A 21415-nucleotide genomic window follows, 5' to 3' on the forward strand; every position below is an offset into this window, starting at 1 on the left:
TAATTTTTCCTCCTAGTAGCTGGTAGAGTGCTATGTTTTGGATTAGGATGAGAAGAGCGCTGATAACATGCTGATGTTTTAATTGTTGCAGAGCAGTGTTTACACCAGGCCAAGGACTTTTCGGCTTCTCGCTCTGTCCTGCCAGCGAGCAGGCTGGGGGTGCAGCAGGAGCTGGGAGGGGACAGACCCAGGACAGCTGACCCAAACTGGCCAAAGGGGTATTCCATACCATCTGACGTCATGCTAAACAATATATAGGGGGGGCTGGCCGGGGTGGGGGGCCGGGGCTGCTCGGGGATAGGCTGGGCATCGGTCAGCGGGTGGTGAGCAATTGCATTGTGCATCACTTGTTTTCTTACACATTATTATTGTTAATACTATTATCATTATCACTATTATTATTATTATTGTTATTATTATATTCCTGTCTTAATAAACTGTCTTTATCTCAACTCACCGGCTTCACTTTCCCGTTTCTCTCCCCCATCCCAGAGAGGGAGCGGGGAGGGTGAGCGAACGGCTGTGTGGTGTTTAGCTGCCAGCCGGGTTAAACCACAACAGTCCTTTGCCACTGCTCGGGGGATAAGAGGGTGGTGGTGAAGGAGAAAGGGAGAGTGAACAGGCAGGGAAACATGTCTTCCCCGTCCCCTTCATAGATTGGCTCCCTAACGAAAACAGGCAATAGGTGTAATTGCTAATAGTTTCCGAGATATGGTTTCCAAAGTATAGAGTCGACGTCAGTGCTGAGTACAAATACCAGGTTAGAGTCATGACCAGATATTTCATCATTTCATAAGCCATCGTTACACCGCACAGTACCATAACAATCTTAAACCAGGGCCCGGAAAGGATAAACAGTGCAACAGGGAGCACATACAGAAAGTAACGCGCTATAAAACTCAATTTGGAAAACAGGCACAGTAGACTGGAGATTAAGGCAATCAGCATCGTGACTAGCAACTATTAAGCAGGTCCAATACTTATACCAATTTTAGTTTAACACACTCTGGTCAAATTTGTCGATATCTCAACCCTTCGAGCCCCACGTTGGGCGCCAAAAGGGTTGTTGTGGTTTAACCCGGCTGGCAGCTAAACACCACACAGCCATTCGCTCACCCTCCCCGCTCCCTCTCTGGGATGGGGGAGAGAAACGGGAAAGTGAAGCCGGTGAGTTGAGATAAAGACAGTTTATTAAGACAGGAATATAATAATAACAATAATAATAATAATAGTGATAATGATAATAGTATTAATAATAATAATGTGTAAGAAAACAAGTGATGCACAATGCAATTGCTCACCACCCGCTGACCGATGCCCAGCCTATCCCCGAGCAGCCCCGGCCCCCCACCCCGGCCAGCCCCCCCTATATATTGTTTAGCATGACGTCAGATGGTATGGAATACCCCTTTGGCCAGTTTGGGTCAGCTGTCCTGGGTCTGTCCCCTCCCAGCTCCTGCTGCACCCCCAGCCTGCTCGCTGGCAGGACAGAGCGAGAAGCCGAAAAGTCCTTGGCCTGGTGTAAGCACTGCTCTGCAACAATTAAAACATCAGCATGTTATCAGTGCTCTTCTCATCCTAATCCAAAACATAGCACCCTACCAGCTACTAGGAGGAAAATTAAGTCTGTCCTAACTGGAACCAGGACAGTGTGTTGTGTAGTTGTGTTTTTGCTTGTTTTTAAGTACCCCTCTTTTTGAAAGAACAAAATGATAGGCACATACAAAATAATCTGAATCATTTGTAGTACTTTAAATAATTTGACTTTGGAGCAAAAGGACTGATGCTCCTGAAACCATTTCTTAGTTATCCGGTAGCAAGGGAATAAAGCTGGTGTGCCACGGTTATAAGCGAGGATAACTGCTCTCTGAAATGTTTCCTGACCATTTTCCCCCTTCATTAAAATGGTACATGACTTCATTCTGGAAATGTGCTTTATGACTGCATAATTATCCTTGAATCAAATGGAAGCTTTCAAGAATTTTCTATGAAGTTACAAGTAATTAATATTTCTAGTATTATACATTGCCATAATTAAGACTTCAGCATTGGAATCACCAGTGTCTCTTACAGAAAAGTTACTTAAATATAACAGAAGTTTAAACAAAAATACTTGTATCAATGGGAAGCTGGAAATCGTGTTGAATTTCAGTATATTAAGGCCATACAAAGGGTGCTTGGCATTTCTTGCCAGGCCTGCATGCTGCTCTGAACCTGATAAAAAAAACACTTCTCGAGTACTTGTTGTATGGTTTCTCCTGGACTCACATTCTAATTGTCTAAAAATTTCAAGTTTCAGCATTCACAAGTTATAATATACAATTTAAATAAGATGAATTGAAATCCCTCTTTATTATAGTGTTGCCTTGTGACATCCTCCCTGATATCTTTAAAACCACACAAGTCATGAGACTGTCTTCCGAGCTGCAATAAGTAAAAGGGTGAGATGGAAGGAGCAGTGGGAAGAAAAGGGTGAGGAGTGGTAATGAGGAGCAGTGAGAAACCCAAACTTCATGGGCTGTTTCTTGCCTCACTGTCAGGACTGTGACTGTAGAAGAGGGAGGAGAAAAGAAGTGGAGGCTAGGAAAGGGGGAAGAGAGATGTTGGAAGTGAACTGGGTCTGGAAGTGAAGTTGGGGCTGGCAGAGGAAGAGGAAAAACACATTCAAATGCGTTTAAATGTCCTATTTCCCAATACCAGACTTAATTAAATGTTTAGGTTATGTTAATTGGCAATAAGTGAACTTAAATTCCCTAGGTTGTATCAATTTTGCCTGTGGCAGTAACTGCTGAGTGATTTCCACATCTCTATCTCAACCCATGATTTTTTTTTGTTAGTCTTGTTCTTCCTGTTTTCTCTCTTGTTCCATGGAGGGAAAGTCCAGAGTAAGTGAGCTGCCCCATGGGGCTTGGAAGCCCCACAGCTATAGAACTAAACACAAATATAAGCAGATCAGTGTGTCAGATAATGTTCTACCTTTAAATCTTTGTTTTTGAACTTTTTCAGTGTGTAGAAAATAGTCTGAGGTTTTCTTGGCCTCTTAAAGAGGCAAGAGTCAGGTTATTTAAGATTATTAGTGACCTGTGAATGGAGGAAGTCTGGATTCTGCTCTCTACCCTAGATGCTTGATTATAATAGTTTTAATTAGTTGATCAGTGTGAAGAATATAGGAAATTCTGTATTTTTATGAAAACAGTTGCCCTGGGACTGGAGATCAGGAGTGCAGTTATGCTTCAGTCACGTATGGCTCTGAAGGTGTTTGTTTAGAGTTTGCTTTGGCAATGCATGCACAGCCTACAAGGCCAGGATAGAATAAGATCTATTTAATTGAGTTAAACCAGAGGTGATGAGATAATGCTGCCCATGTAGCTTTTGTTTACTCTTCTGATCGAGCTTCTGTAAATCTGTATTCTGGTGTTTGTGGTCACAGAGAGGAACCACTGGTAGGTTGCCTCCAGGAGGTTAAATGTCCTTTAGAAGGACGAATCTCAAGATTCATATCAATAAATCGATGTATTAAAGTCAGATATTTCTGCCTGTGAAGAGTGAAACGTGATTGCTGGCAGGAGCAAGCTTCCAGAAAGGTATCAGAGAAGCTCAAGGAATTCCGGAAATTGTAGTTTAAGGACAGATGAAAGACTGTCTAAAGGTCACGTGCATTGCTGCTCTGTGGACCCTACAGTAATTGCATGCTCATTCCCCCAGTGTCACTAATGATAATGTTCTATTAATCAAGGGTTTTGTGCATGATTATTAGGGGAAAGTATTCAGTTGTGAAACTAAAACTAGAATTTAAGAGACTTTCCTAATGAGAAATTGTGTGTGGAAGAAAGGCATAGCTTTAGAATATTAATATGTATTGAATTCTACTCAGTAATGAATGGTTATCGTAACAGAAAATATCCGGGATGGTGTAGCAGAACTTCACCATGCCTTTCCCAGCTTACGTTTGCCAACTCTAGCACTGTGTTTTGTCTGTAGTGTGTGTCCAGGTAGATGATGGATAAGCAGCTGACAGGGAACTGTCAGCATGTTTTAGAAAGAACAAATTGTGCCTGGCCATCCGGATTGCTTTTTCTGATGAGATGACTAATGGGGTGGATAAGGCGAAATCAATGACTGTTGTTTACCGTGATTCTAACAAGAATTCCATAGTATCCCTTACAGGCACGTCAGAGAGACGTGAATGGAGAAGTGACCGGACTTCTGGTTTCAAGGGGCTGTGATCAGTAGTACAAAATCTGCAGATGGCTGGTTACATGCAGTGCTCCTCAGGGGTGGATAGAAGGTCTGACACTGCTTTTGATGTCTTCAATAATGACCTCGGTGATGAGACAGGATACGCTTCAGCAAGTCTGCAAATAATTCCTGGCTGATAGTCAGCCAGCAGGTCCCCCTTGCAGCAGGGAGCCCAGCTGCTTACTGGGCTGAATTACTAAGAATGTAGACAGCAGGTTGAGGGAATTCAGCAGTGTTGGATTCAGCACTTGTGAGATTGCTTCTAGGGTATGGTGTCCAATCTGAGGTTCTCTAGTACAACAAAAAATCATTGATATACTGAAACAAATCCAGAGGAGGACCTGCAAAATGTTCAGGGTGCTGGGGGAGGTCTCATTGCTGGCCATAGTTTGGTAGTGGGAGGGTGCTGGGAGGATAGGGTCTTCTCAGTCTCTTTACAAAGCAGTGAAAAGGGGCATTAAAATTTGATGTAAAAAACATATTTTTTACCATGAGGATGGTCAAACACTGGAGCAGGTGCCTAGAGAGGCTGTGAGATCACTTTTCTGGGATATATGCACAAGTCACTGGGACAAGGCAGTGAGCAACCCAATAGAAATCGGCCCTTCTTTAGGTCTGTTTGTTACAAGATGATCTAGAAATCTCTCCCAAGCTAAATTGCTCTGACTGTGTCACTTGTCAAACAAGATTGCTCTTTACAAAAGCTGTCTGGTCCTATTGTATATCAGGTTTTTCTATGTCTGCCACTTCTATTACTTATTACCATTATTCCATATACTATCACTAGTAAGTATAGAAGCCTTTCTAAAAGTCGTCATCCCATCTTCCACCTTTCAGGCCTCATATTCTGAGTTGATTTTAGATGAGATGTTACCTGTAACACCTTGTGGCTCAGTTTCACCCTTGAGCTGATATAGAATTCTTGGATAAATGAAATTTATTTCTTACCAGCCATCGTTCCTTTTCCATTTTCTTGCACTTTTTTTTCCTATGTATACCCTGGTTTGAGAAAGTTCCTTTAGCTGGACACTCTCCATGCCTTCCCAGACTGTTTCAGGATGGGAAGCTGTCCTGAATACTGGTTTATGTCATTTAAGTTCTCAACATTTGCCTTGTCTTTGCATGCTTCTGTTATGCTAACCCTTTCATTTGACAAAGTCTGTAGGGGGAATCCCACTTGGGATATGACTGAGAGAAGTTTTATTACTAGTTTTCATGTTTTTCTAGTTGTTCCTTCTTGGCCGGTCTTCATTTTGGCTTTTTACATTGAGTCTGTTAGAATTTATTCCCCTTTCTATTTCCTCCATTTGTATGTGATTTCAGCTTTTTGAATGATGCTTCTTCTCATAACTGCTCTTCAGTCCTGCTGGATTTCTTTTGCTTGAGTCTTCAATCCTTCCCTTCATCCCTTCTTTTTATGTTCATTTGCTGCCTGCTCCCTTGTGATTAAAATCCTGATCTGCTTTTGGATTCTTCTCTCGATTCTCAATCTTGCAAATGATAAATGGATGTTGTGCTGTCTGCATGACAGGAGTTATGATCTGGAAGTAGTCATCTAACTTCCTTTGTTTCTTTAGCAGTTGTCCTTTGTAGTCTGGTCACTGATTCTTCTGCAGTAATTTTTCCTTCTCTCAAGGAAACTGCTCTCTCATCTGCTTGCTAGCTCAATACATGCCAGAGATTCCTGCTCCCACCTCCCGTGTTATATTAAGCTGCTCCTTTTTTATGTTATTTTTCCCACCATTTTTTTAAGGAAGTTTAATAGTACTTAGTTGTCTAAAGTACAGAAATTGTGTTTCTTTCTCAAACTTTCTGAAGTAAATTATTTAAGAACAATGGTAGATAACTAAGGACGCATTGCTTTTGCTTCCCTTTCTTTTTACAGCTTCACCCATCTTTTTTCTTTTTTGCCTGAGCCACAGAAAATATGAATTGTTTGCTACTATAACACATGTAATTTTAATTTTATTTAAGGAAAAAAAAAAGTAACTTCATTTATCTCTTGTGAAGTATTCAGAAACGTTTGGTGTTTTTAGCTGTATTTCTGAAGCTTTTTCTTCTCCTTACTATGTTATTCGTGTATGTCTATTATAATGAATATTATCTGTAGTTTTACTTGTGTGACACCATTTTTCAATTTATATAACATCCCACCTAGAAATGAATTAGGCAGCACTAAACATAAAAGAAAGTAAATAAATTAAAAAAAAAAACTTTTAGTTTTGAATCACTTCTTAAACCAAAGCAACTGAAAAATAATTCATTCCGATGCACCATAATAAGCTGTTTTGATATGGTGCGAAGGTCCTTAAATGGACAGTTTTATATAAACTTTCTTCCAGTAATTTAGTATCTTCAACTACTGCCATTAAATCTCTGGTTTTGGAACTCTGACACCTTTCATAGTTTTTCTTTTTGTCTGTTTTGCAAAGTCCTGTGATAACTGACAGATGTTGCCTCTATGCCAAACATAAAATCTTTCTTTGAAACTTTCCTGTTAATCCACTGAGGTCTATGTTACAAGGTAGGAAACTCTCCATATATTTGACTGGGAAAAGTTATATAAGGATGGCTCTCAACGGTATCAAACACAAAGAGCAGACTTGCATTAAAATGGTAAGGATTATATGCTGTGTGTTCTGATGCTTGGGTTTTATAGGGCAATTGATCTAAATCAGTGTAGTAGATCCAAGGGGAATACTGACAGGTTTAGAAGGGGTCCATGCTCCAGTTAATGTGTTGGAAGATCTCCCCATTAGGGTGGAAGTTAAGGAATTCCCATGTGTTTGTACATCATTAGTATAAGATTTCATGTTCACAAGCGCTAATTATGAAACAGATAGCAGGGAAAATCCTTCAACTGTCATTCATTACAATGTTGGACGACTGAGTGGCTCTTCCTGTATTAATTTTTAAGAGCAGAAACAATTATGATCTAACTCCAAATGCCAGGACACAGCATTTCAAATGCCAATAAACTCATTCTCACCTGGCGTACACCACACAGAGAACAGCCACCAGTCAATATATTTCCAGTGTGAGATACATCGGACACAGTACCAGGCAGGGGATGCAGGTAAGTGGAAGCAGCCTGGAACATTTTGTTCCTGGCATGGCAGTCTTGTGTCAAGTGTCTTACACCAGCTGGGTGATTGAAAAAACAAGCATCGCTCTGTTTGATCCAGCCTTCTCTCCAGATCCATTCTGAAAAAACACTCAGATTTTACAAACCTCACTGAAGGGAATAAATACTACTTCTAGTAAGAATCTGGGTAATGTGCTGATGGCATTGTGGGAGTGTTCGTACTTGGAACACAAGAGCATGGTCTGTCAAGAAGGATGATTTCTCTTGAGAAGAAGGTTGAGTTAGGATTCACTGGTTTGAGAAATACCCCTGAGTAAGCCTGAGTTCCAGATCGTGAATTACATCTGGAAAGTTAGGAAAAGCTGCTTTCAAACCTCCGAAGTAGGGAAAGTCAGTCCAAAGTCTTGAGAACAAGGAAAACAGTGGGATTTTAATCAAAAGCTGCAGTTTAACTATTGCATAGAATTGAAGTATTTAATTTTTTACTATTCCTACTATGAGGTGATACTACAGTTATTGTTTCCAGCTTTTGTTATGAAGACTTCTACTTTTCCAAAAGTAAATGAATAATGAGCTCTGCTCTTATTGAGTGTTTAATCTTCAAAGCACATTAAAAAATATTAATTAATCCCCACAAAAATCCCTGTGAGGACTGTATGCAAGCATTATCATCCTTTCACAGATGGTAAAGGCAGTTAACACATCTCTAGTAATGCTGGAGAAAACAACTTTTGTTTCCAGAAGCCCATCCAGTTCTGTCAATTTGTTTTTACAGCAAAAAATATATCATTACTGAGATAGCTGTGAAGTGGAAAAAAACATTCTGGATTTTAATAGGCAGTTATATCTCTATACCTCCAACTTTGTTTCAAATTTGCTTAATGTGCTGCTCTGAATTCAAGATGATTTATTTTATACTTCAGAGGAGTTAGTTTTGGTCATGGATGAGCTAGTTGCAATCCAATTGCTAGTTTTCTGAACAAGGGCTGTTGTTTAACTGTACTGAATCAAATTCCTTGATACATGGTTTAATAAAACAGCAGAGCGGTGTTTGACCCAGTCACTCATCCTTTGAATTAAAGTTGTAGCTTAAAATTGCTTGCAATTAATTATCAGAGGTTTGCTAACTTTTAGCATTTAAAAATGAAAACATTTTTTTAAGATTCTTTGCATAAGTTTAAATAATTTTAAAATTAACATTGAATGCTGTAATTCTTAAATTTTAAAGTTGACAGCTAATCTGTGATTAAAGTTTTTATTCTTTCACTTTTTTGTTACTATTGAACCAGCATCTTCAAAATGTTTCATAAATGAGAACAAAATTTTGATGTGGAGACTGATTTACATTGTTTCTAATTCTGTGTGCAAATCAAATAGTCTACAATCACGTAGTTCTTCTTCATGAACCTCTTGTTCAGAAACTACTTAAAACTTTCTGACACCTAGTCCTTTCATCTACTGAATGTCATCTTTCAGTGTTAAATGCATCTGCTAGGAAGTAGTGTCTAAATTAAGTTGCTCTGTACTGATTGGGGTAAGGCCTCTGGTAACTAGAGCTGTGCACACCATCTGAGGGTGCTCGGCATCACTGAAAACCAAGCCTTTTTTGTATCCATTCCTCTGGTTTGAGTCCCTTAGCTCGAAGTGGCAAATGATGTCAGGTCAGCTTATGCAGTTGTGTTCCTCCTGGTGGTACTCAGCACGAGAGGCAGGGTGGAAGCTGGTGCTCTTTCCTCTGCTGATGAGCGCACTTGTAGCGTATTGCCAGATCTTGTATTTCATTTCTGCTGCAGTGTGGGGCATAAGAAACTGAAGCACTTGATCAAATTTGTCCTGTTCTCAGTGGGCAGCTGATGATGGTTCAGTATTACAAGAAGGTGGTCCTTTTTGGAAGAGACTCTAGCTTGCTTTAAATTGTCAGGCGCAAGTTGAAAATCCTGTCACAGGCTGCTCCCTGAACGTCCCTATCTCTGTACATACAGATTGGGAGAGTGCAATGGAAAAGCATCCATCCATACTGTACTTAATTTACTACCAGATGTATCAAAGTTCATATACTTTTGTTTTAGCTGTGTTTTTGTATTGCAAGTATTCTACTGGGAAATGTTGGATAAAATTGGTATTGGATAGTTTGCTGCGATAAATCGAAACAAGGAACTGCAGAACTATTGTGCCGTGAACTGTAGTGACTGGTGAGGCTTTTAAATCTTTCTTTTCTAGAATATTCATTACCTTTCTTCAGTGCACTTTTACTGTACAATCAGTTATCACTCCACTGACAAGAATTAGTCTGTTAGTAACTTATCATAGGCTGAGAATTGCTACAATTCATCCTCTTATTTGTGCTACTGAAGCAAATAGATAGTTGGCTTCAATGACTGAAATACTGTATGATATATTATTCTGACCCACAACTTGACACGGAAATTGTTTTTAATCTTTCAATTCCAAGTCAATATGTAGTTGCAAATATGATTCTTGTTGAGTTTTCCTTGCATTAGCTTTTTTCATGAGAAAAAAAAAAGAGTAATATTCTGTACAATTCGTTCCTAACACTAAAGAAATCTTTAGAGTTTATTTTCTTTCAAACCAAAAAGCAACCTGGACTAAATAAACTAAACTAATCTTATATATGGTTTTAATAAACATGTAAGTGTAATTAGTGTAACAGTGTCTATTAACAGTTGGGAAAATGCTAGCCATTAATTGAATATACACCTTACGTACATAACACATTCAACAGACATGACCAGCTACTTACAGAGTGCTTCCCCAATAGACATACACATTGACAGAAGAGAAACAGATAGTTTGCAAGTTAATTACCTATACTTAATTGTGTTATTTGTATTCTGGGGAATTCTTCTATAGTCTCTGTTCCTGAGCCCTTTTTAACGTAACAAAGCAAACACGATAGCATTAGTTATGACATAATGAAGGTGAAGAGAGTAAGTTTTCTGCTATTAATTGTTTAGGTTTTGTAGAACGGTTGTCAAACCTGATTTTACATAATTGTAGATATGTGTTTACATCCTAAATAGTATTACTTAAAATAAAACAATTCATTTTATGCTTAAATTGTATGTTGTTTTCTGCTGCTGTAATGGATGCAATTGCATGTCATTTCACAATTACGTTCGTGCTTTTGTTGATGGCTATTGTAACTGAAATGAGTCTACATTTGAAATAGAAGCAAAAGGCTTAAATTATGAAAATTTTATTAGTGTCTTAACTCCATGATATGTGACTTGGCTCCTTGGATTAAAATTAGAATATAACACTAAAGGAGATATTCATTTCTTTAAGGTCATTCAGCAGTCTGTGCCTAGAGGGCCATAACACCATACCTCTATAATGGCTTATTGAGCACAGACTAATAAAGGAAAAAATTGCTGCTAAGCTCTTGTGCTAAGAGCCTCCAGTTTACTGAATATAAGCATTTTACCGAAATAAGCATTTTACCTATTGAACTACAGCAGCAGAAATGCTCAAGAGTTTAGTTTTTGCAAACAAAAGGTTGTATTGGGTATGGAACCTGTTCCTTATGTGATGTGATGGCTTTGTGATTCAGTAGTTTTTCTTGTCTGAAGATTCTTTAAAATGTCAAAATGCAGCATCTCTTTGAAATAGCTGCCAACTTGTTCGGGATTATGTAGGATAAAAAAAATCAATGAAAAGATAAAGAATACAATAACATAAGGACAAAGCTTTTTTTTGGGGGGGGGATTATTAAAATTCGTTCATCTTAAAAGTAGTTGCACATTAGTGGAACAGTTTGTTGTTGTTATTTGTTTGGTCCCCAATCTGTGTTCTCAGTCAAGGTTCTTTTCTCATGCAAGCTCTCCAACCACCAATTTTTAGTGCCTTTCTGGGTTAAAGTGAACTCCTTGCTGTCCTCCTTTGGTCTTTGGGAAAGATCTGTTTCTTTTTCCAGTATTTCTGAGGCTTGTACTGGGATCCTGTTTATGTTCTTTTCTGGAATCACTTCATTTGTGCTGCAAGCTTGGAGCACGTTCTCCTGACCCCACCACACGCTCTAGAAACACCTCATTGCATCCTCAGTTACTTTTAAAAGCAGGATCAGTCGTCTCTCTCTCCTTTGTGTTCCACCTCAGACAGACAGCATCAGTCAGAACAACATGATCAGACAGAGTCCCTCTTTGGAGAGTGATCACACCTTTTTTTAATAGACACATACCTCATACAATACATCTATACAGTACAATAGAATATACATATGATGTATTTTGTATATCAACACATGCTATGTGGCAATATTACATAAAAGTACATGCTGTAAATAAACCATATTTCTAAACAAGTAAAACATACTTTCCATCAAACTTGATGTGATGTGCAAATTTTAGATCAGGAAAACAGTTATGCATTGATAAATACATTTTGAAAAGCAAGTCTTGGCCAAGTGAAGTCAATGCGAAAATCTCATACATTTTAAGAAGGGAATGAGGGACAATGCATGACATTTCAGTGTAAATTACTCACAACCTATGTTTTTTTTTTTAATCTTCTGGCATTCGTTTAGCATATTTTCACAAGGTTCATATTAGCTTCTGGGTTTCAAAATAATATTACATGTGTTTTATGGTATTTTTCAAAGGCTGATATATTTAGGTAAGATACAGATATGGCTGCTGCTTTGCATCAAGAAATAGATGAAAAAAGATTAGAGTAGCCTTTTTGCCATTGATAAAAACTAAATTCCTTCTTAATTTGATGTTACAGTCCTGTGCTTACTTTTTTTTTTTCCATTGTAAGCTTATTTTGGTATTAGCTGCTATAAGTAAGTGAATATGGAAGTTTTTCTACAGTTTTCTTGCCATTGTAGTACTAGATAGAAGAACACGTTTCTGCTGCACAGCAGGGAGTGAGGACTCAAGAAAGCACACCAGTGCTTTGTGGTGGACCTGAATGATAGCCAAGCATTTGCAGCACCACTTTGTTTGTTTATTTGTCTATCCAGAGCTTCTGTTTGTTGATTACAGGGAAATGAAGAAAAATTAAGCTGCTTGCTCCAGTAGAGCAGTTAATGTACTGCAGAGTGTAAGAGTATACTTTTCTCCTTTTCCAGAAGGCTGTTTGTATTGCTCTTTTGGATACCTTATTTTAAATTGCTTTATTGCAAAATTAAAACAGTATTATTTAAAGAGTCAATAGTATTCTTACAGACTGCCTTAGAAGTCTGTAGCAGGTTATTAAGCTCAGAGCAGCCCTGATTTTGATGGCTGTTTAACTCAGCAAATTAGCTTTAACACGTAAATCCTCAGGGTGTGTGTACCCCTTATCACAAGCTGGGGTGGAAGAAAAAAGAAATTACTATGGTAATTTATTGAATGAAACCGTTTTTCATAAAGCATGGGAAAATTGCAGTGTTGAAGTCCCTTCAGAACAGTTCTGTTACATTCCTGCTTATTCTGAATAATTAGGTCCACCAGCAGCCATTTTACAATTATCAACATCTGCCACAAGTGTTTACAGTAATTTTAACACTTTACTGTGCTTCAGTAGTTGAATGTAGAACAGCAAAAAAAATTGTTTACAATAATTCACACAGAATTACTGCAGAAATAGCACACCATTAAATGTGAAAAATCAGATGAGCTGAAGGAAAGGAGTAAAGTCTGTGATATCTAAGAAATCGGAGTATGCTTGTATCTCGTAACTTCAATCTGTCACGGTGTCTTTCTAGTATGTATGAAGACAAGAGTAGTTGAGAAAACCTCTACTGAATATCACTAACTTAAAGATAGGTGTTGCTAATAATTGCATTTTTTTTGTAAATCAGTATTACAGAAGTGGAATCACAAGTATAATTTCATGGTTTTAATCCTGCTGGCCTTGTTTCAGTCAAAAGCTGGGTACTGATGGTACAACTGTAGGGAAGGTTTCATAGCATTGAAGGCAGCCAGATCCGTAGTGATCACTTTCCTTCCTCCAGCGCTGTTCTGCTGTATTATCCTGTGGTGAAACAGTTCAGAATGCTAAACTAGTTGATAAATATTTGTTTTATTTTTTTTAAAGGTTCATTTGTTGTAATAAGACTTGTAATGTTGTAATAAGATTTTATGTAATGCTACATTTTGTTTAAGTGCTGTCCAGGAATAAACCAGATGCTGTCCAAGTTATGAATGAATTTTAATCCTTGTAAGGAGCATTATCAATTTCTTCTAAAACTTTTGGTTGCACATTATCTGTTCAGGCAGTGTATAATAGTGTTCATGAATATGCAGTCTGGTTATTCATGCAAGAAGGAATTTACCATTCTCTAATTATTTTTTCATTATTAAGTTCTTCAGAAGTCTGGAAACTGCCATGACTCTCTTGTCTGCCTCTGTTTATTACGCTCTTGCCCAGCAGCTATATAGATCCTTCCTAGGCAGTTGAATAGGTGTTTGATGCTTCCCAATTCCGCAGCCAGTGGTAGGCAGGATGTTTAGGTGCAGGGTTTTTGGCTTCTTTGACTATGGGGCCCTCGCTGAGGACCAAGGACTACCTGAAAAAGAATGGGGTTGTCTGATGAAGTGGGCCAAGAGAAGAGTCTCTGACAAGGTTCTAACCTTGCAGTAAGGGCTTTAACCTGAATGTGTCATTAGCTGAGGAGAAGGGAAGGCACAGGGGACATCGAAGAAGTGTTTGTGAGATATCATGATGAGAGGGCTCTCAACGTCCCCACGTGAAAACCACTACACAAATGCAAATGATGTGGGAAACAAACAGGGGGACTAGGAAGTCCATGGACAGCTGCAGAGCGGTGTCCTCATTGGGATTACAGGGGCATGAGATTGCTCTCATGGCTGTGCTGCAGTGCATAGACATAGACTTTCAGGAAAGATGGACCATGACCATAGGGAAGGAGGTTGTGCTACATCCAAAAGCGTGTCTGAAGAAAATTCTAGGAAGAGAAGAGGAAGACCAGCCAATGTAGAAGCACTGCATGCTCTACAACTGCAGTAGAAGATTATAATTGGGCTTGTTACTGAGCTGGTGTGAGTCACCACGTATTCACGTCTCTAAGTCCCATGTTCCTCTCTGCTGGGACTCCCTCTAAGAGTAATGGATTAGAAATCTTTTTACTAGTCTACTAGTCACTGAAATGACACTGACTAACTGTGTATTAGCCACCAAACATTTATGAGAAGTTCAGATGGAAGTGATTTTCCATTCTTTAGTTGGGTTTTATTCAAAGAAGTGACCTAGAGTTGTGACCTTGAGTTGGATTTTATTTATTTATTTATTTGTTTATTTTCCTGAAAGGTTTAGGGTTTCCCCTACAGCTACCTTATTATTTGACAGTATGATCACATAAAGGAGAGAAACAGGAGATTTCCAAGTCTTTATGGATTTAAAATTTTCATTAAACTAATTTCTTTGTAATGTTCTGCTGCTGATTTTTCTCCTGAATATCTGGTGCAATGCCCAATGTGGCACTAAGAGAAGAAACAATAATAGTTGAGAAAATCAAACTCTGACTTACCCAACAGTGAGTTACTGATTTAACTTGTTAAGGCCGCCACGTTTTTCGGAGAAAATATTGCTGTCTATGACATATTAACATTTTTTAAAAGAAAGTCAATAAAAAAAAACAACAGAAAAGCAATTTGTCTTAAAAGAGTATCCAGAGCTACTGATCTACTTCTGCTATGTTTTCTCTAGCAGTACCTTCAGAAAGTTGTAATATTTGAGTAAAGACTTTTAAGATTTGTTGGTAGAACACAAACATGACAAAAGGAGCCTGACCTGTAAGATCTTTGAACATGCTTCAGTGATGATGGACTATCAATTCTCCCTATTCATTGTTTGCCAGGGGCACACAGATACTATAGAACAAATGCTTTTCAAAGTATTTTCCTTTGATTCTGCTTGCTTTATCTTCCTGTAGTTATCCTGGCATAGGTTATTTCATGCCTGTTTTATCTGTATATTTAATACCTTTTTTTACAAGTTGTTTTGTTAAACAATATCCTTGTTAGCACTGAATTTTCACTGGAAGTCATAAAGGCTTAGAGAGTAAGAACCTCTGTGCAATACAACTGCATCTTTTTGAATTGAAAATCATAGTGAAAATGAGACTTAATGCTTTATTAACAGGATTATATCCTCAGGTCATCTGGGATTTCAGAAATGCAGTTAAGTTCTAGAGACTCAGAACTTGATCATTGCGTATTGTTTGCTATGCCATGGCTCCATAGTTTAAAGTAAGTGTAATTTGACTTAACTGAGCAGTCATACTGGATCATAGGGTCTAGGCGTACCGGAAAGATTTGGGAGGTGCAATTATCTCATTTTTCTGTTGGTGTATCTTGACTCACATTTGCTTAAGAAGACATTTTTTGCTGGCATAACTGCATCTACTGAAAAGCTTTGCCTGTCAGGCATTGTAAATTCATTTTGTAATTATTCAAAGTTTTTAGAAAATAATTCACTTCTCATCCACTTCTCTCAGAATTGACAAGATTTTTGTGTGCCTTCCTTCTGCTTTGCTGGTCTTTCTGGTCATCTTGGGCTTGATGGGAAGAATAGTGTGGCAAAGCCACTTTGTCCCCACTGTTATTCTGTATGTACTTGACACAAACTGAGTTCTTCAGTCTCCAACAAATCTGTTGTTCCGGACTTAGAAATTTGCAGGTTGTACACTGTTAATATTCCACGTTATGTGAAACATGGCTTATGCTCATGTTTTTTGAGGGCCCAAAATATGTATCATTAAATTATTAATGTTGCAGCTTAATAAAACATGCTGCTTCTCCATGACTGGTTTCATACCTGTTTGCCCTAGCTGAATCCAACAGGATCATTTTTAGTACAATTACTATGTTTCTGTGGCGATGAGATGACTTCTTAGAGTGGTGGGCCAGCCTGCCTATCTGATTGGGTCCAGATGGTAGGGCAACCAGAGCTGAAGATTTTTCAGAAGTTATACTGATGAATAAGGAGCCACAATGGATATTGTCCAAGTGGGATAGGGACCATTTTGTATATCTTTCGGGATGTTAACTATTTGCAAATAATAAAGTATTGCATTTTGCTTGTTTGAGGTTTGGAGAGCTGTTTGCTTACTCTTCTAGTTTCAGAGGTGTCTCTCAGTTGTGTTTTTGATTGTTGGTAGTTTTTTTTGTGTGTGTAGATTTGTTTTTTTCATTACAAATAAGTGAGAGAAAACACAGGTGACCTTTATTTAACAATCTGTTTGTAATTTACTCTAAAAAGACTGTCCTCTGCTTAAGGAATGAAAATATCCCAGTAGAATTGGGCTTGTATTTCATCATGTCTTTAGTTATTTATTAGATGTTGTAGGCACTGGTTCAAAGTCTAATTCTGGGTCTTCAGAGCATTCTTAGTTCTCTGCCAAGGCCTCTTCCTCTGAATAATTTTTAGGTGATTTTTTTTTTTTAGTGATTAGCCACTAAATTCTTTCTTTAAGAAATTTTCTTTAAGAAATTCTTTCTTTTTTTCCCGGATAATTTTTTGCTGTGTCCTGTTGCCTCATAGCCCTGTTTAAACCCATTATTTGAGTTGCTTGCATCTTCTTTGTTAACATAATACGTGATAAATATGTAATACATATATCTTAAAACGCATTCCTAACTCCTGTTTACATTGTACTTGCTGCATCAACCCGTCTCCAGCTTTTTCCCATTTTGCGTTGATGTATTATTAGCTGGTAAATATATTTATATGGGCTATATATGCAAAGGCTCTGTGATATCTTTAGTGTAATGCCTTGTTAGAGTTTCTAAGAATAGGCAGACATGACACATCGTTATTGTTATTTTTGCTAGGTTATTGCATCCACATATTTATCCATAATTAAATAATTAGAAACAAAATAACCAAACAACCTCCACTGTTTTTTGTTTGGTTGGTTGTCTGGTTATAGGGGAAAAAAAAAAAGATGAAACTACAGTAACTTGTATTAAAAATGTATAGCTGCAAAGTAATTAACATAAATTATAACGTAAAAGGTGGGGGGGGGGAGGGAGGAGGAACAGAAGAAGAGGGACTTGGTGATCCATTGAGTCCTGTTGTCTGAAATTTCAGTTAAACATGTAATGATGATGTTTTCAAGTTCCTCATTTTCTGGCATAGTCAGTTACATATTTTGCTCCTGTTCTTTTGCCTGTCTCAGAATCTCACTGAATATGGCAAACTTTTCAGCATCTTCTGCAATATATTTATTAATTTTTATTTTATTCTCATTTATTCCTGTGTCACCATCATCCCTGAGCTTGATGTTGCTTTTTATTCTGATTGTTTTTATGCCATGGTATATTTATAAAGTACAGTCACATCTCCATTCAGCCTTTGTTAGGTAAAGCTTTCAAACTTCTTTACATTGTCTCCCACTTAAGATAATAAATTTTCTTTTCCACTACTTGTTCCACTATCATTTTTGAACGCCTCATCAAAACTGTACATAGAATTCCAGATCAGTTCTTATTAATTGCCTTGTTCTTTTATCACCTTGCGCAATAAAATCGATATTGTGTTTCTTGAAGGGGAGTCAGGTTTGTCTTCTGAAATTGATTTCTGAAAATAAGTCCCATATTTTAAGGCTGTGTTCTCTCTGGCTCCTTGGAGACGCAGAAGTATAAGTTATTTTCAGGAGATCGTGTTACACAGAATACTATATGCATTTGCTGTAATTGTAGCTGTCCTATAAAGTTTGACCAGCATAATTTTGTGAGTATCACAGCATGCTTCAGTTCTTCCTGCATCTGATCTCGTGTGCTATGTCTGCATTAGCTCACTGGGCATGCACCACTTAGGCCTTTGAAGAAGCTGTGCATGGTTTTATACTGGCATTACCACATAATTTGAAGGGTGGTTCTGTTCAGTGTCACCCAAAATTTATATTGGTAAAAGAAATAATAAGTTTTTGGATCAAAATTTGCAGTCCTTCATGGCTGTATCACCTTCATGACTTAAAGCTGTCGTCTAATCAAATAATAAACTTTTCTTCTCCTTTCCTTAGTTAAAATATCTACTGACTAGTTTTATCAGCTTTGATCCTCAAAGTCTCTAAATTCAATTGTTGAGTCCAAACAGATGCAAAAACCTGCCTTTAAGTCTGCCATACGGACGACCATTATGTTTATGAACTGTTACAATGCCTACATAGTTCCTAATGTATTGTCATGGACTAGAGGACAAGGTATTTAAAGTGTTAAAAATATTTGATAATCTTTTGGGGGAGGCAAGCATGAAAGGGAGATTTCACTGTTTTTATATATATATAATGATAAATATTGGTTTTATTTACATAGACATTAACTATACTATTGGGGTTAAAGTATATTTTTAGTACCCATCTTATCCCACAGAATACATGCTTTCACCTCTCTGAAAAATTTGTTTTTTCTCAGTAATATGAACAGCCAGAGCTTTATTTTTGTTTTTATTAATTTTTTTTAAGCGTAATTAAATCATTGTGGAAGGGAGAGACAATTGGAGATAAGATTAAGAAGAGTTTGTAGACAGTTGAGTTGGGAAACTAGGCTCTGTACTGCCTACTTTGTAGCTCTTGAAAGTGCTGTTACTCAATCTTCTGTGTTCATTTATTCCTATCATTTTCCCCATTTATTCGTGTACTCCTATTATGCGCTGAAGTGATTATTATAGGTTACCTTAGTTTTTTTATGCTTATTTTAACAAGAGCAAGGAGGAGCTTTCAGGGAGCTTCTGTCTTTAGTTGTTTCTTTTCAGCTCAGAGATGGAAACAGCTCGAGGCTAGCAGTGCAAGGCTGTCCACATGGTCTTTCCCATGCTTTCTTCAACATCTGTAGGTAATCAGTTAGTGTTATTTAATAAAGGCATCCACTACAAGGTTGCAGTTCTTTTTCTCAGTTGCTTCTATGCAGCTATTGTCATAAATCATAGCTGGAATTATCTGTCTGAATACTGGGATCATGTTATCGACTTGCTTCTAGGAGAGAAGACCACAGAGAAAATGAATACGTATGAACTGAGAAAAATGTGAGAAAATTTCTTAACAGTGAAGACAGAAACAGGTTTAATAAATGAGCCAGTACTGCAGAACTTATTTCAGTAACCCCATGCAGGTCGTTCCTTCAGGATGTGCTTTTCCTGTTATCTCGGGACACTTGGATTCTTTCATCAAGAAACTGGTGCAATACTACGTAGGAGTGCATCTGTTCAGGCACATAGCAAAGCGTTACAGTGCTGCTAGATAATACCAAACACACTCTCTGAAGTTCCAATAATTATGGTTTTCTTGTGATATATAAAATTTGATTTATTCCACTGTAGATTTGAGACCTGCTATATATATTTTAATGTTTATTTGACATATGCATAATATACCAGTTGGAATCCCAGTCATCAACTCTTGTTGCAGTGCATACACCTATTCCAGTTTGCAGGGAACTTTTAAAGTAGGTATTGTAGTTACAATATCCTCAAATCCAGATTGGCTTAACAGAGCTGTAGCATTTTCAGTTCTCTTTAGGGTCTTGGATGCTGCTTCAGACTTGTCAGTGTCACGTACACTTACTTTTACTCTATTAGGCTGTGGCTTACAATGTCTAAAATAGGCAAGCCACCTTCTGTTGCCTGTTTAAATAGAGCTACTAAAACGTTGATTTATCAGTCTTTCCAGTATGTATTGCTTTCGAAATACCTTGCTTTACTCTTGATTATTTCGCTACTTCTCCAATGCTAGCAACATATTGAATTGCATTTACTTTGGGTTTCTCAAAACAAGTTCTCATTTTTATTCATATCGTTGCTCCAGTATTCATTTGCATCCTGAAATGTTCTTGACACTTCACATATGGATCATTGGCATACAGTCAAGGAGGACTCTGTATTCCAAACCTTTACAGATTCTGTTGAAGCAATTAGATGTCTATTTTCTCCTATTATCACCTTCCCCCTCACCTTACTTCCCACCAGATGACAGATGTTCTGTTTGGTAACTGGTTTACTAGAGACAATTTGGGGGGGGGGGGACACTTTTTTCTATTTATTTAACAGTTAAGATGGAAAACACAGTAAAATGCTATACAAAAAACATTGTACAGGACACAAAGGCAAAAATATACTAGTGGAATCTCTTCACTAAGAAAAAACAATCAAACAAAAAGAACAGGACAATGAAAAAGATTAGAATAAAATGTAGAACAGGTTACCTCAAAACATATTGCTACCTCAAAACTGATTACTATGTCACAGTCACATAAGCTGTTGCTAGGAGTTGTATTAACCTGTATCTCTCTTGAATGTATTTAACAGCTTGACTGTGAAGTGAAGGGAGGATAAGAGACTGGAGCTTACCGTGCCCCAAGCAGAATGGCACCACAGTATGGGGCCTAATAGAGTCAGCGTGGCTCTAATTCAAGATCTGCCAGTGGTCAAAAAAGAAAAAAAGAATTTACATTTGCAAAATGTATTTTTCCGTACTACATAGATGACAACACGCCAGAAAAGCTAGTAGAAGCCTACTTTTATGCAAAACATGAGCAGATGTTTCTAGCTGGAAAAGTATTAAATGCCTTAGAATTGACTTATGGGCTTGAGATGTTCTGATTGTCCATTGTGAACAGTTCTTTTCCCTCAGATAATTACATTTAAGGCTTTTCTTTTCAAATTACTAAACTGTTTGAACAACTTGCTGGTGGACAGAATGCATACAGTTAATAAACATTGGATCAAAACTTTCATTTTTAAAAATGATTAGCATGACATAGATTGTTTTTCCTCATGATTAACCTAATGGAAAAAAAAATCAGCACATTAATATACTTTCTGTATTCTTACAGTTATAATCCCATTAAAGTTAGAAATCCTCCTCCTATTTCATTTACAATAAATTACTATTTTTTTAACGTTTTGAAGTAGAAGTATTTATGATTATATATCAAAGTGAATCACTTGGGTTTCAACTATTTTTTAAAGATTTATTTTTACAAATTGTATGCTCCTGTAAAGAGGAGCTAGTCTTTTTGTGTCTGTTACAGCTAACTTTTTAAAGACCTCATTTGTCATTATGATACATACAGTGTGTGAGTCATGCATATAACAGCCAATATTAACTAAGTGACTAGTCTTCATTTA

At 37.5% G+C, this 21415-nt stretch overlaps 1 protein-coding gene across 19 annotated transcripts in view; it reads left to right on the forward strand.

The window, feature by feature from the left end:
• The window catches only part of DMD (dystrophin), a 1239454-nt gene that overhangs the window by 411912 nt on the left and 806127 nt on the right, over nucleotides 1-21415 (forward strand). The gene's annotated exons all lie outside the window — the stretch shown is intronic.

This window comes from Anser cygnoides, chromosome 1 (assembly GCF_040182565.1).
Source record: "Anser cygnoides isolate HZ-2024a breed goose chromosome 1, Taihu_goose_T2T_genome, whole genome shotgun sequence".
Lineage (NCBI taxonomy): Eukaryota > Metazoa > Chordata > Aves > Anseriformes > Anatidae > Anser > Anser cygnoides.